This window comes from Manis pentadactyla, unplaced genomic scaffold (genome assembly GCF_030020395.1).
Source record: "Manis pentadactyla isolate mManPen7 unplaced genomic scaffold, mManPen7.hap1 scaffold_488, whole genome shotgun sequence".
NCBI lineage: Eukaryota > Metazoa > Chordata > Mammalia > Pholidota > Manidae > Manis > Manis pentadactyla.
Window position 1 is genome coordinate 27,501 of NW_026644874.1, and position 15,846 is coordinate 43,346.

The following is a 15,846-nucleotide window of genomic DNA, read 5'->3' on the forward strand; positions in this document are numbered from 1 at the left end:
AGTCTATCAGCTTAGGGTGAAATTCAGGTCACCTACTGCCACAGTGAGCTAGGATTCTTTCTTTCCCACAAAAATATTCTTACAAGTTTTAATAAATTTATAATCAATCTAAAATCATAAACTCATATCTTCATTATACACCCCTCTGCAGGGCACAGTAAGCAGCAAACTACATTTCCCCTTCCTCTGTGTGGATACCGACATCTCCCTGACATAAGACACAGGTCGCCATGACTCCACTACCGAAGGGACTAAACAAGTTCTTACATGGTGAACGATGCAAGGGCATTCATATCATAGAAACTATTTCTGTGTGTTAACTATAAACAATCAAGTCAAGTATGATGTACGATTATTCTTTTTTTTTTTTATACTTGATATGTAATTCTAATAAAATATTGACGTAGTAGGTAAATGCAAGAGATAGATAGAAGGAAGGCATGATTGAGTGCGGTAAGAGAGCAAGTGTCGATGATCAGGTTTGTGCCTATAGACTAGGTCTTAATCCAAACCAGACGAGGGCAGCAAAACATCCAAGGTTGCAGAAGGTTTCTCTCAACCCTGGGGGGTGGGGGGAGGGGGGAGGTTCTAAGCCTCCCCTCTGTTGGTCCCCATTTTCTTGCCTGCCGGCCCCCCTGCCTACGACCGTGCCTGTCTTAGGTTGTTCCTCCCTTGACGAATCTTACCCGTCTCTGGCTAGCCAGCCATCTTCCGGGGCCATACAGGGAGATGTAAAGCTGGTAAGTGAGAGAGAAGCCATATTCTTGGAAAAGGTTAGCTTTTTCCTTCTTGGCAGATGTATGCCCTGTGGCTTCCAGGCCCAGCACTTGTCTTGCAGTATCTTTACTTCTTGAAAAATTATGGGATTTGTTGATTTCACGTGTAAGGCACAAATGCTAGTCAAGGGCTGTCATGAGGGAGGGAGGGAGGGAGGGAGGAAGGAAGGAAGGAAGGAGGGAGGGAGGGAGGGAGGGAGGGAGGGAGGAAGGAAGGAAGGAAGGAAGGAAGGAAGGAAGGAAGGAAGAAAGAAAAAAAGCTAATAGAAGTAGCAGAGGGAAGGAAGAAAAGATGAGAAGATTGATGAAGTGTCAGACAGGGTTATTCAAGTCAATATTCTCTCGTAACTCTATTTCTATAAAACTCTCCATCACTAGTTTCACTAGCATGGTAACAATAAAAGGGGGGTATTCTCAGTGGAAATGGGGTGGTCAATGTTTGACTGACGGTAGGTTTCGGTACTTTATGCTGAGATCGCCATTGGGCCCCGGCGTGTTCCGTTCTTCAGGAGCACTGTCCTGAAAAGCTCCTGGGAAACTTATGTTCTCATCCTTTCCACACTGCTCGGCAGAGGTTAGTTAACCCTTAGCGAAAAGGCAGGTCAAAGCAAGGCCAAGAGTATAATAAAAAAAAAGCGAAATCAAGGTGGGTAATAGGGGGAGCCGGCTGCAAAGGCCCCTGCTTCGTGGGGGTCTTCTTCCAGCCTGAGTTTTGCTACACAGCTTGAATGGCATGGCTCCCTCAGCCACCCCTTTCTCCAACTTGCTCTCTTTCAATAAAACATAATAAACCTTTCAGGTTGCCTCTCCTCCCTGAGGCCGTCCACACTTCTTCACTCTTTAGGTAACTATCAATAAAACTTGTACTGTGCTTCATGACTGTGTCTCTGCCCTTCGATTCTTGTTGGCGGCGGGGAGGGACCAAAACCGAGCGCAATACACAACGCTTCCCCCTGACAGTTTCACCTACTGCACAGGGAGAGAGACCTCCCCAGATGTGGCTGCCCAAACAACACCGTGAACGTGTGGGATGACACCAAGGACTTCCCGCGGGGAGCGGTGGCGGTGGGGGCCGGGAGCCCCATCGATCTGGAAGATGATGGACGATGAAAACCCGGTCCTAGAACAGCGTTGCTTTAGGAGTGAGTGTGATCTCTGGGCCCACAAGCCAGGGTGGAGGAGCCACCCCCTGCCAGGCCTCCCTCGGCCCTGATCACTCCCTCTGAGCCTGGGTACGGCCTAGGAATGCGAACCGGCGACGAGATCTGCAAAGCGCGTCCGGCCCCTCCCTTCCCCAACCCCTTTGACTCGGATGGTCACACACACACACACACCAACCGCCCTCAGCACCCCCACAGCCCCACCCCGACCCTTCCAGGGAAGACATCTTGTATGGCGTCAGCCTCCACGCCCAGGATTCTCAAAGGGTTCACGGGGTTGCCTGGGTTACGAAAGGGAGGCTGAGTTCGGTCTCCGCTTTCAGGGGCGTATCTCAAGAGATCCCGCCCTTATCCCCCATCCCCCACCCCCACCCCCCGCCATTTGCATGCTGCAGCCTGTGGGTGGGGGAGTTGAAGAGAGACATTCAATGGAGAGAAGCCCCGAGGGGGAAGTCAAATGCTCCCATTGAATTGGACCGGGGGGAAGTTTCTGCATTTGAAAGGAGCGATTGAAGGAAGCCCGCTGAAGTCGATCGTCCCTGACCCTCCCCTCCCCCACTCCCGAGTGAGCCCGGCTGACTCGGTGGGAACCGAAAGCTGGGGGTTTCGTGCCGAGGGGGGGGGGGTGAACTAAACTCCTGGTCCCCGGGGAAATTGCACAGGGGAAAAGCCGAGTTGGTATCTCAGACGGAGCGGGGTCAAGGGGATGAGATGCTTGTGGACGACACAGGGAGGGCTGTTCGGTGACCTCCCGCCTTCCCCTTCCTCTGAATGAGAAGAGGGCAGAGGGGAACGGGTGGGGGTGGGGGTGGGGGCGGGACCCGGATGTGACCGTCAGCCTGCCCGGGGACTGAGGCTGGGGGGCGGCGGTGGCGGCGGCGGCCCCGCCCTGCCGCCCCTGGCCGCTCGATCCGTTCGTTCTGGGACCTGCGGGCAAGGGCAAGAAAAACACATGCCCGACAGCGGGGTCGCTTTGGCTAGGCGGACTCACCCCAGCAGCGCGGCTTCATGCCTCACGTCATGGTCGCTCCCACTCCCCCAGCCCACCCCAGCCCCGACTCTAGCCAGGGAGACAGACAGTCAGGAATTTTCTGGTTGAGCCTGGGTCGGTCAGAGACATAGGTCATGGATGCCTCCCCACCCACAAGAAGGTGGAACCACCCACCTGGGAGATGGAGGAGGAGACTTTCGTCCCCACGTGGAGGTGACCCCATCCAAAATCATAATAAAAATAACAACCGTTTTCTTTGGAAGACTTCCTTCCTTCCTTCCTTCCTTCCTTCCTTGCCCTGCCTTGAGAAAAACCCTCCCTTTCTGTCGTCTCTCTTCTCTCTCTCGTCACTAGGTGGCGTGCTTGCCTGATTCAGAGATCACTTCCTCAAGCCGAGGGGATCTGCTGGCCAGGGACCTTGGCCCAAGTGTGTTTTCGAACAGAACAGTTGATGTTCTAGGGTACCCTTGGTGGGGATGAGCAAAGCCAAACTCCCCTCCTCGCTGACAAGTCCTCAGAACTCTCAGGAGAGCGACCGAGAGGACGGATCTCGGAGACGGAAAGGCTTCTTGAGCCCTGACAGATGCTAGCCAGCCGGGAGGAGGACTGGACTTGAGGCCTGGGATGGGGACGAGAATGGTCTGCTTCGCCAGCAGGCAGGCCCGGTTCACGGGAACGCTATGTCCACCCGCCTCAAGAAACGGGGCGTGGTTAGGAGGGTGCGGGGCCGGGGACACCCGCCTCCAGGGGGGAAAAAAAAAAAAAAAAAAAAAAAGTCGTTTCCCTTCCCCTGGGACGATGGCTGGCTCCAGCGGGGCGAGCCCGGGAACGGGTGGTTGGTTGGTCAGTCCGTCCATAGACAAGGCTGGTAGACGACTCGTGGGGGATGGCCAGACGCTGGTCCCACACAAGGTGTGTGGGCGGGGGGTGCAGTGGTTCTGGGGTCCGTCTGGACAGTGGCCGCAACGACTGCATGTCAGAAATGTGGAGCTGGCCACCGAGCGACCTGGCCCCTGGCCGGCCTAGCCGGTGGCCAGCGGCATCCTCTCCCTGTCCCCCCGGCCCCCGTTCCGCAGCCCTCTGTCCTGTGGCTTGATTTGGGCTGGCTGTCTCACCCCTTCCTAACCAGCCCCCCACTCCCCCTTTTCGTCACGATCTTTTGTAGAGCTGTAACGTGTGTTTTATGTTTCTATTTTACCTAGGCCCTTTTATGGTCAGGGCATCGTCCGTCCCCTGTTGCTAGGAAAGCTCATTCCCAAGGAGGTCATGCCCCTCGGAGGAGGGCGATTGAAACATGACTTCGGATGAGATGAGATATTCCCGGCCCGTGACAAGTCCAGGGCAGCAACAAGACAAGACGGAAGGAAGGAAGAGGGGAAGAGGAAGGGGGTGGGGGCTGAGGGGAGCGGGGAGGGAGAGCCAGAGAGAGACAGAGACAGAGGGAGAGGGAGAGGGGGAGAGAGGGAGAGAGAGAAGAGGATGAACTATACTATCTATCCGTCAACTGTCCTCATCAGGGATCCTCAATTTCCTTTCCTTAAGGAAGAGCATCTTTTTCAGGGAAAGGCCTAGATGGCTCATTCGCTCTGTCCAGCAGGCAAGCATTGTGCTGTCTGTGGTTTCGTTCCCAGGCTGACATCATGGCGAGGAACAACGGGTACGAAGGTTCCAGGAAATAACACCAAGCACCCGTGACGGTAGAGCAACACAGACCGTCGGTAAGACGGTTTTCATCCACGAGCCCCGTGACCCCGACCGTCATTCTGCCGTCTCCCCTAAGTCGGGGTTGGATCCCTCAGGGCCCTTATTGGTATAAGAGCGACAGCCCGATGAAACCCAACCGTTTTAGGCATTTCAGGAGGGTGCCTGGGCTTGAGATTTCCGGGACCCCACGCCTCATGTGCAGTGCTCAGAAGGATGACGACAGGAGAGGAAATCTAAGGGATACGAAGGAGGGTGGTTGTGAATCTCTCAGGACACACAGGCCTGGTCCGGACCCTTAGGTGGAAGCGGTCCGCTCTGCGATGGCAGCGGCGGCTGCTTCCCTTCCTAGTCATGCGGAATCGGAGATGGCAGATCGGGAGTGCCGGACGGACGGGTCACTAGGTGGATTAGCCTTCCCCCTGACCCCACCCCCACCCCCACTTTGTAATATTTCATTTCATTTTATTTTATATTTTATTTTGGGGGGTGGGGGTGGGGGGTTTAAAGGTTAGTTAACACGGATCCAGGCGTCGACTCCCTGGGCTCTGGCTCCACGGGGCATCACAGGAAGTACTTGGACATATGTCAACGTGTGAGGTTGGAAAGAACTTCTGTGGGTGGGGGTGAGCTGAGCCGTCTCTTTGGGCAGCACACAAACTGTCCGGGTTGGATTGGGTTTCCCACGGCCCTGACCGACTGTGGATGTCTGCAACCACCCACCCACCCACCCACCCACCAAGGAGCCCGTCTTCATGTCTCTCTGAGTCGGGACCAGGCTGCTTCTGTGTCGCAGAGACATCAGGATGTCGAGCGTCTGACAGCCAGGGGGTTCGGATCGGGTTTGGTGTGCTGGTAGGAGAGAGGCATGCACTGGATCCACCTGGGCCACCAGCTTTATGGATTCGGTGGCTGCTGCCACCTTGGTGGGCCAGTCAGCTAGGGCATGTCCCCAAAGCCCAGGTTTCGTTCCTTCCACGGGAGCCTCCGTTTGGATGACAGCCGTATCGTGGGGTAACAGAATCATCATCGTCAGGGATCCGATGAGACTAGAACGTTCCCGATTTCTAGGAGTTCCACATCATTTCCAAAGCAGTGATGGACCCCTACCTACAAACAGAGCACACAGAAAGCTTTGTAGGCCTATCTTGTCGGACAGTGTTTCCCGTGGAAACTTCACACAATCAAAACCAGTTTAGCCACTTAGAATTGGACTGGAGTAAGTTTGTCTGAAGTATCAACACAGGTTTCTGGTTTCTTCCCTCCCTCCGCCTCCCCCTCGCCCTCTCCTCTCCTCTCCTCTCCTCTCCTCTCCTCTCCTCTCCTCTCCCTCCCTCCCCCTCTCCTCTCCAGCTCCCTCTCCCTCTCTTTCTCACTCGCACTTACTTACACACTCCGTAGACTAGGATAACTGTGGTTAGGGTCCGGAGTCGACCACCACCTCTTCAAATAGACAGAAGATAATGCAAGTCACACAGCGAGGTTTATTTCCAGCTAGCTGGGGTCCAAGTGTCTGCCCGACGCAGCGGGTTTCCACAAGGACCCAGAGCACTCAAAGCCAGGGGTTTCTATGGCATTTTCGAAAAGCACTGACTCACAGTAACTTTCCATAAATTTTGGCTTGTGCTACATCCTGGGGGTTAAGCAAAAGCAAGATAAGACCACTCCTCAAATGTTAGGGTGGTTCAGCAAGATAAGCTGACCAGAGTCGCAACCGCCCGCAACCCGGTGTCCATGATTAACTTGTTCTTCAACACCTGTTTATCAAGCCTTACCCAGTTCCTCCTTTCCTGAGTCCTGCACTCAGAAAACGGCTCTTTGGCCCTTAAGATGGCCATTCTCATGCTAATTCATTCCTACACTGTGAAAAAAGATGCTTGGCTGTCTGTGTGCCCAGAGGGACAATGAAAGTCTTCACAGGCAAAATACGGGAGGGGACCCGGTTGCTGGCAAAACTCAGCTCTTTTACTAGGAAGCACACTCCATTTTCTTAACGAATGAAAGACCCAATGAAGGCAACACCCAGCACAGGAAAATCGTTTGAAAAGTCGATGCCTTTAAAGGCAATGCACACACATCACACACAACACACACAACACACACAACACACACACAACACACACAACACACACACACACACACAACACACACACACACACACACACACACACACACACACACACACACACACACACACACACACACACCAGCCCTTTCACAGTCTCTCACATAGGAAGAGCAGACCAATAGTCCCAGGACACTTTGTCTTCCTGACACAGAGAAAACTAGATTTTATTCTTGTGCCAGCTTACTTCTGCTATTAAAAATCATCTTAAAGAAACTCATTTAGATCGTAGCTGGCCTGATCACACACGTCGATTCTTTTCCCAAGGTTCCTTTTCACAGCCCTTCTGCAACTTTCTTCTTTATGTTCAGCTTTCGTCCAAAGATTTCCTTTTTTCAGGAACCAGCCTCTCACACTTTTAGGACACCATTTCTTTTCCTCTCTCAATTCCTCTCTTCCTTCCCTCTTTCCTTTCTGCCACCAGCCCCTCCCTCTCCCTCCAACCCCCTTCCTCCTCCCCTCCCCCCCCCAGTGAAAATGCATTTCTGTGTCTCATACCTTCTTTGACTGAAAGCATAAAGCATACGTCCCACTTTTCCTGCATACAGAGATGTTTCCTGTATTTATTATTGCCAGTGGCTTTTGTGACACTTAGAAGGATTCTTAGCTTGCCGAGACATCACTTCCTGTTTTTTTTTTCCCCCTTAATCTATAAAATTTTGGTTTCTGTTGTTAAGTAGCAAGCATATCAAAAATGTGTGGAGAACGACCACCACTCAGCTTTCATAAACCCACTTTTCTCATATGGAATATGTTTTCAGGAAGAAGTAACACGTGGCAGAGGCGATGGAGGCCTCCCGTGCATCACTTGAGCCCATTTGCCTCCTGTTTCTGCGGAGGTAAACATGAGCCAGATTGGGGTGTTCACCCTTCCCGTGTGTGTTCTTAGGCTTTTAGTATATGTGTCACAGCAGTCTTGCTTGGCATGTTCTGAAACGACGAAACCTTCTCACAGGGCACATCGCTTGGCCATTTCTTAACTCATCATGGTTCCTGAGGGGAAGCCAAAGTAGTACACGTACCTTGTACTCATTCGTGTCGGCAACCAAAGATGACAAACAAACCTCTTGCACGGTCCATTTGCTAATGGGCACTGGTTCCAGGGTTCCACAGTTAAAACAGCAGTACTGCAGTGAACTTTCTGGACACGTCTCCGTGAGGAGAGTTGGCATGGCGAGAATGACCGTCGCCTACGATGCCCACAGAATGGGTGAGTGCATTGGCATCTCCAAATAAACTAGGTGTTGCGGACCACTCTCCGAGGTGATCGCAGAAGTCTCCCTGCCGCCAGCAGAGACGAGAGAGCCCACGGCTCCAAACTCAGCAACGTGGTAAGCATCGGGGTTCGGTTAGATTTTCACATACGTCCGCCCATCGAATGGCAGTGCCACGGTATCTCAAGGTTGTTTCCGTGTACAGTTCTCGGGTGACTGGTGAGAGGAAGTAGCTCGTCAGGGGGAAAAGGACTATTCCGGGATGCTCGCCTGTGAATCACCCTTCCCGGATTCTTGCACCATCGTCTGGATTTCCAGCGAGCCCTCCGTCAGTGACACGGCACGCAATCAGAAGTTTGGATTCTAGCATGAACGCATGTTTCGACCTCTGCTGTGTGTGCTTCTTGTCTGCTCTGGTATCCACGAGTCTTTCCTTTGCTTTGGTTTTCATGGACAGATCTTGGATCCATCCTTCCTGACAGGAAGTGTCTGCATAAATGGACAGCAGCCTGTGTGCTGTGCCATTGAGTCGCGGGTTATTTTCACATTTCAAAAGCGTTTCCCCCCCACCCCCATGGAGGTTTGACGTCGATCTTGTGTGGCTATCCTGGATACCTATCAGCTACATGACGGATATTTATGTGCCTCGTTTCTCCAAGTTTCAGAGGTAGCAATTTTGCCTCCTCTCATTTCTGAATCTTAGACCGTTAGCATCATCAACTCCTCTGAAGCGTATCTGATATTTGTATTTGTTTGAATAGAAGAATCTTAATCTATAGAATAGGTTCCAGAGAAGTTATTACAGATGCATACCGTCTGTGTGATCCTGGTGCGAGCATATTACATCTTATTCCAGAACACAGTGCAGTGTATCAGACTTCCAATATTTGGATGTGCACTTTGAACCCCCGCCCCCACCCCCACCCCCACCACCCCCACACACATGTGAGATACACTTTTCACGGATGTCAATACAGTGCACGGGGTGGCTGGTGGGTGGGCACAAAAAACAAAAACAAAAAAGGACTCCCTGAAGTATATACTTTGGCCAAAATACTGGGACTCTTTCAACGTGAAAAGCAAAGCAGAAATATGGACTTTTAAAGACCCTACCTGTCTGGTATGTGCAGTGTAAATCAACGAGACGAATACCCGGGTCAGTAAAATGTTCACAAGGAAAGATTTCCTATGAACTCTCAGTAAGCTTGTCCACATCTAGCCCTCACGTATGTAGGCCGTTTGGGCAGCCGTGCGAAAACTGCCTCTTAAAGGATCAAGCATCAGAATCAGAGAGGAAGAGTTTGCAGTAGACTCACTGGCACCCGGATAGTTTAATGCACCTACATGTACATTTTACATCAGAGTCAAAATTGGAGTTCTGGTAATCCCGTGGAGACATCTTGCTGAAATGCCACGAAAATGGTTGCCGCGTTCCAAGGACCTAAACGACAACACCAAAGGAAAAAAAAAAAAAAAAAAAAAAAGTCAATGCAGAGTTCAGTTCACTCCAAATATGTTTTCAGTCGCTAGTCTGGACCAGGCATTAGAGCTAAGGAAATGGTTCTCCTTCCTATGGAGTTTACGATCTAGTGAAAAAAAACTGCAAGTGACGGAAGGAACTGTTTGTCTCTTTCTCTTGGTGCCTGCCTCTGCCTCTTACACGTTAGCACGTTGACTCTGTAAACCATTTCTGGTGAGGAAAATCAGCTTCCACCTCTCATCGGGAGAGTCATCTACTTTCATGCGTGAGGTTGACGTGCTGTGCTGTCACCGTGGACGGGACACACGGGACTTGCAGCAGCAGCAGCAGCAGCAGCAGCAGCAGCAGCAGCAGCAGCAGCCCAGAGTTCCAGACTGGGAAAGGATAGGAACACTCGGGTCTACTTTCAGTCTCCTGGACTTTCATTTCTCTGGCTCTGGGTGAACCAGTTTCCAGCGAGGCATCCAACGGAACTAGGGGAACTGTTGACTACCTGGCATCCTCTAAGAGTGCCACTTCTGGGCGGGTACACAAAAACTAGCCAAACTCCCAAAAGGCGTAAAGGAGGAGCACACTGGTAAGGTCCCACGAGATCCAGAGCTCCGAGGCGACTCTTGCTCAGTGGGAAGGCAAGAGGGGAATCGAGGCAAGGTGCAGGCCACGCTGGTAAGGAGTGCTCAAGTCCAGTGGGCCTGGCAGAGGAGGTGATGACCAATCGTTCTAAAACTTCCAGAAAATTCTAATAAAAGATGTTATGTTAAGCACGAAGGCTGATTTAAGTGGAACCGAAATGGACGTGTCCTTGCTACAATCAGCTGCCTAAGTTTACCGGCAGGCATTGAAGTGGATGGTATCTGCTAAATCTTTCCAGGCTCCAGGGCGAAGCGAGGGGACGCCCTCCCACAGAGAAAAGGCCGACCGACCGACCGACCGACCGACGGACCGACCGACCGACCGGACCGACCGACCGACCGGGTGTGTCGCACGGCTGTCTTTCTCTCTCCCAGGTGGGAGCTTCCTCTTCAAGTTAAAGCCAGACACACACGCCTCTGGCTTGCCTTTCTAAAGAACTGGGAGGGATGTCGGTCCCCAGAGCCTGAAAAGGAAGAAGTGTCTTCTCTTCTGCCCACAAGCCTGACCTCAATACAAACTCTCGAACGGAGAGGCTTGGCCCCCAAGAGAAGTAGACAGTCTGATAAGGTGATGCAGCCAAATCTATTTTAATGCAAGGAAAGAAAATAGTCAAAAGTCCTGTGAACTACTACAATAGGGGACTCGTTCTCTAAATCTTTTTGGTGAAAACCTAGTCTACTTATCGAGCTCATTATCTTCAAAATTTTGGAGGTTCTCTTTTGTTTTTAAACTAGACTCCCCAAAACGGAAGAAATCTGTCTTCCGCAGCACGGCCTGGCTTTCAGTGACTGGTGCTAGAATGGTACTTGCATTTTATTTCCAGCCCCCTGGACACACACAGTCCCTATCATTTCAGAGCCTTCATTCAGCCCTGTTAGTCTGGGGCCGTCGAAACCTTTACCCAGTTATGTCAACTGCTCACCTTCAGAGTGTATTCTTGAGAACTGAGACACTTTGGGTCAAATGAGCTAAAAGGAAGCAAGGCAATTGGATATATTAGTAACTCAAATCTTTGTGTCGGTTTATCTGTCTGTCTGTGTATATGTTCTCTCATGAAAAGTATTGCTAGCTGTAGTACATTACATCTCAATCTGTATGTTGGTGTGTGTGTCTAAGTGGGTCAATGAGAAATCTATTTCTACCTCCGGATGGTACTAATAAAATGGATTTACAGACAAGCGCTTGTGAAAATTGGGCGTTCTAAAACTTCCAGAAAATTCCAATAAAAGATGTGAAGCGTGAATGCTAATTTAAGTGGAACCGAAAGGGACGTGTCCTTGGGATTTTCAGCTGCCTACGTTCACCTGCAGTCATTTAGGTGGATGTTATCTGCTAAATCTTCCCAGAATAAAATGCTTAGAGGCTTGACTCTGTCTCACATTCAGTCAAGGTTTGGCATAGTGAAGAATGAGTCGGCTAAGTGTGTAGCAAGCGAACAGCTCAATACTAATTGTGTGTCGCAGTGTGTAATCCCACCGACAGCCTGCCTGAGAATTTTTGTCGTCACCTAAAATCTTAAAGTTTTGCTCAGTTCAGACATATTCTGTGCTTAGTGGGACTGTGCCTTAAAGCACACGATTCCAGAAATTAGTCAAGGTGCTCATAAATTTGTCCATCTAAAGAAGGCTAGTGTGACGGCTTACAATAGCCTACTTCTCAGTGTTCACTGAAAATTGCAAGTTCCTAACGATTTTGAATTTTAACTAAAAGTATTTGAAGTCATGAGGAAAACATTTGTGCATGCTAAAAAAAAAAAAAACAACGGGTCTTTGGATAAAAGGAAGTAACTTTGTTCTAAAGTACAGCTGTTTCTTTAAAGAGGGAGAACACGGATGTGTAAGGAAAGTTGTGGAAAGCTTGTGGAAAAACGGATATGGTCATGCTCTGTGAAATAAAAGCAAATGAGTCTCGATATCAAGGACACGGCAAAATTCGAATTTTGTTTTCGGCGAACAAGACAATGTTTTCTCAAACGGTTAGTCTGCTGCTCTTCGTGTTGAAAGATTGCAAAAGGTTTTCTAATGGTTTTATCAAAGCAGTTTCTCATGCTTCAAGTCTCAAGGAGTCGTCTGAGTATTGAAGAAAATGAGATCCCCCCGGTAAAAGGACTAAAAGCTAAACGTTGCTCACGACTGTGGAACCTTCTGTATTTGCCTTTGAGGTATTTTGTGGTCATGCTGGTTAAGTGGATAAGTATTGCTTCTTGGCAACGTATCATCTTATTGAGGCAAGTGCCGAAGAAACTTCCTTCTGACGGCGTCCCAGAATCAAGTTCAAAAAGGTGCTTATACCTCTACTTAACTCTGATATTTTCCCGAGGGCCCCTGGAACCTGTCAGAGGAATTTTTTCTCCTCGTCGGGGAAAATATTTGGCTAATTTGGCCTATTTATCTGACTGACACACACACACACACACACACACACACACACGCACGCACGCACGCACGCACGCACACATTTATTTATTTGTTTATTTATTTACCTGGAGAGCACTGCCAAAGGGAATGATGCTAAACTTTGTGACTGAATGTTCTGTGTCACAAAAATAATCCAAATTTCCTCATGTCCACTGTCTTAGGGTAAGCTCTCTCATCAGATCTTTAACCGTTGTCATTTGTCAGTCTTTTGTCATTTCTAGTCACTGTTTTATTACTCCTAAGCTAGTCAAGAGCTAGATTTCAGCAGAACAGGTATTAGTTACCTAGGACGACTACGTAAACTAAGGAAGATGATTTTGTGGCTTTTTGTTTCGAGTGTTGCCCATAAGCTGCCAACAGTTTAGTAAATGACTGCCTGTATAAGCAGAACTGAAACTTTATCTTTCTACCTGATCCCTCCAGAATTTAAAAACTCTCCGTGGCTATTTTGATACTTCCTGGCAGTCTGTTTATTTGCATGAGTTCAATAGGAATCTGCTTTCCCTGTAAGAGGACCCATTAAAAACACTGGTGATATTCGCAAGGCTTTGACTGGAATGGGATACCTGAGAGGCACGTGTGTAAACTCAGATAGGAACGGACAGCTTTAAGGAACTAAGGTAGACCTGACAAAAGCCAACAAAGCCCCTTGGAAGAACAGGCCTGGTACCTTGCTTATAGGGTTCCCAGCAGCCTGACGAGGTGACTGAGGAAGGTCACCTCCTGGCAGGTACGGGAACCTCAGGATGTCTCGGGGACCTGGAGAAGGGAGGAATTCACCCAAATCTACAGGTACTGCAGGCAAAACCCGATGGCGAGTCTGGCTTGGCTATCTGGCCTCACGGGGCCTTTGAAAGTTCCATCTGAAATTCCTTGTGAAAAGTGCCAGCAAAGCCCATTTAAAAAAGCCTACGTAATCGATTGCTCTTCTGGATGCGTTTATGCAAATAATCGAGCCAAAGATTAGTTATTTTCTAGGGGAGAGTAGTATCGTTTCAATCACGCGGCCTTTATCTGTACTACATCCTAGTACTAGTCATGGGGACATAAACTGAATTCAGAATTCTAGTTTCCCCAGAAAATATCTGGCTACGATTCTCCAGATGTGTTAGTTGTTGTTCTTCTCCCCCCATCATTTCTATTAAAGTTTCGCTCTTTCCGGTTCCCATATTCCACCACGCATTCTTCATCTCATCACGTTGGTCCTTCCGGAATGGAAGATCCAACTGCAGATGTTGCTATTTAACCTCATAACGCCATTGGTTCTACCTTGCCTAGAGGCCATAAAACTGCAAATAGTCATAGAAATGGAACCCGGAATAGAAGTGCCCGTCTTCCGAGGGCCTCCTCAACTGACCGCTGATGGAGACCTGACTGCGCCCTTTAGTGCACCCCTTCTCAGCATGAAGCAGCCAGAGCGGTCGTCGTCGCCCCCCTTTCCCTAGCAGCAGCTAGGGTCTCTATCTGTAGAGGGGGGAATGAGACAGGGACCCGTGGGCTTAGACACAGTAGGGTGAGGGCCTCCGGAGAAAGCAAGGCAAGACATTCACGGTCGAAGCCATGTCACAATCCATGTCAAGTCCCTATCGAAACTCTGTGTTCAGCGGTATGCAGAGTCGAGGTCACACTAATTCTCTAGGGTCGAGACACTAGACTAGGAATGTAGACATCTTCAGTGAGATCAGTTCCAGGTCAGAAGGCCAGGAGCGACTCGGCCTTGAATGTTTTGAGCGTTCGGCAAAGGCATCTCAGCATAACCCGTGACTTCACTGTCAACAGCCCTGGCAGACAGACAGCAACCCAGCCGGCCCATCTTGAGGGCAGGGCAGCACAGGGCAGGTGGTGCAAGTCCACACCCTAAGCCCTCAATTCTCAAAAATCCTCCACTGCCTCTAAATCCCCTAGACAACACACCACCGCAGGCTCTCTTGTTCCCTCCTGGGGTGAGCCAAGAGCCCCTTCCGCCCAACCCCCCCCCCACCTCTCTCACTTTATTTCTAAACAAAGAAAGCCTCTCCCTGGCTCTCCTACCTTGGGTGTCTGTGAAACTCATTCTTGGACTTCACAAACAAGAACCCTGGCATCGTCAACTCAAAGAATCGGGTGGCCACTGGAAAGGCTTCCTAGCTTTCTCCACCTACGTTATCCTCCATGGGGTTCTTTCCCTCTGGGTACCTAGTTTCTCACTGTCCTTCAGGGTCAAGAAGACCCTTCACCAGAAAACTCCTAGGGGGTGCTGAATATCACCTTCCGATCTTGTCAAGTTGTGACTCCGAAACTACTCAGTCTTCTTTCTTTGAAAATATCTTGTCGGTTTCCAGCCAGGACAGAGGTGAAATATCTTTGGCACTATTGAAAAACACCCCATTGGGTGTAAGGAGTGGAACTCCCCAAAGAGGGTGCAGAGGACATGACCTTCCTAGGCTCCAGAGCCACTGGCAGAGACAGCAGCAGGGAAGAATGGACGCCCCACCCACCCTGCCATAGGTGCCAGGTAGGCAGAAAGCCAAGCCCAGGTGTAGGATGTTCTGAGAAACAATGAAAGAAAGAAAGAAGGGAGGGAGAGAGACAGAGACAGAGAAAGAAAGGAAGGAAGGAAGAAAGAAAGGAAGAAAGAAAGAAAGAGAAAGAAAGAAATGGTAAGAAGGCAGTGGCTATTCCTGGGAGACCAAGGCTCCTCCTTAACAAATATGTCTGGATTTGGAAAGGAAGAGACAGTGTTACTTCCCTGCCTTGCTTGGACCCTACAGACACAGATTCGGAAGAGCTGCTTCCGGCAAAGATGTGGGCTTCTGCCAGTCCTCCCAGGATGCTCTCTCTATCTACCGGCTCTGGTCCCTACCAGATTTCCCCTTGGTGGCCGTGGAAAGGAATAAAGTAGCAGTTGGAGTTACATTCAGCATTACAGTCCTTCCTTTCTCCCCCACACTGACTTCACATCTCCCCACCCCCATATTTTCTCCCCTCATACATATCCTCTCAAGGCTTATTTGTCATTCGCTTTTTGTAACGACGCTTTCTTCGAGGCTATGCTGGGATCTGGAAGACTTTGCTTAGATTCTAGTTGGAATGCTCCTCCTAGTGGCCAAAGTTCTTCTAGGTCGTCATTACCCTGAGGGCTGGCAGTGATTTTTCGGAGCCCTCGCTTTCAACCCGTGGGATTTTCTAACATATTTTGGTTCAGCTGTGTCTGGCCACCAATGGTGCTGTCACTCACTTTTCTGTCCCATCGGTCACAGGGTTTCCAACAGGATGGTTATGAAGCTAACTCCTCAGGACGTAAAATGAGCTGAGTATGGTTTGGCTAGATAGTCACAGCCTCCAGACCCATGGTTTCTGGTGACGGAAG

General features: G+C 49.9%; 1 long non-coding RNA gene across 1 annotated transcript in view; it reads left to right on the forward strand.

Moving 5' to 3' along the window:
- The window catches only part of LOC130682423 (uncharacterized), a 1,836-nt gene extending 1,555 nt beyond the window's left edge, over window positions 1-281 (forward strand). Inside the window, exon 3 of the long non-coding RNA XR_008995630.1 lies at window positions 152-281. This is a non-coding gene — a long non-coding RNA (uncharacterized LOC130682423). The remainder of the gene's footprint in view (window positions 1-151) is intronic.
- Window positions 282-15,846: the final 15,565 nt, after the last annotated feature.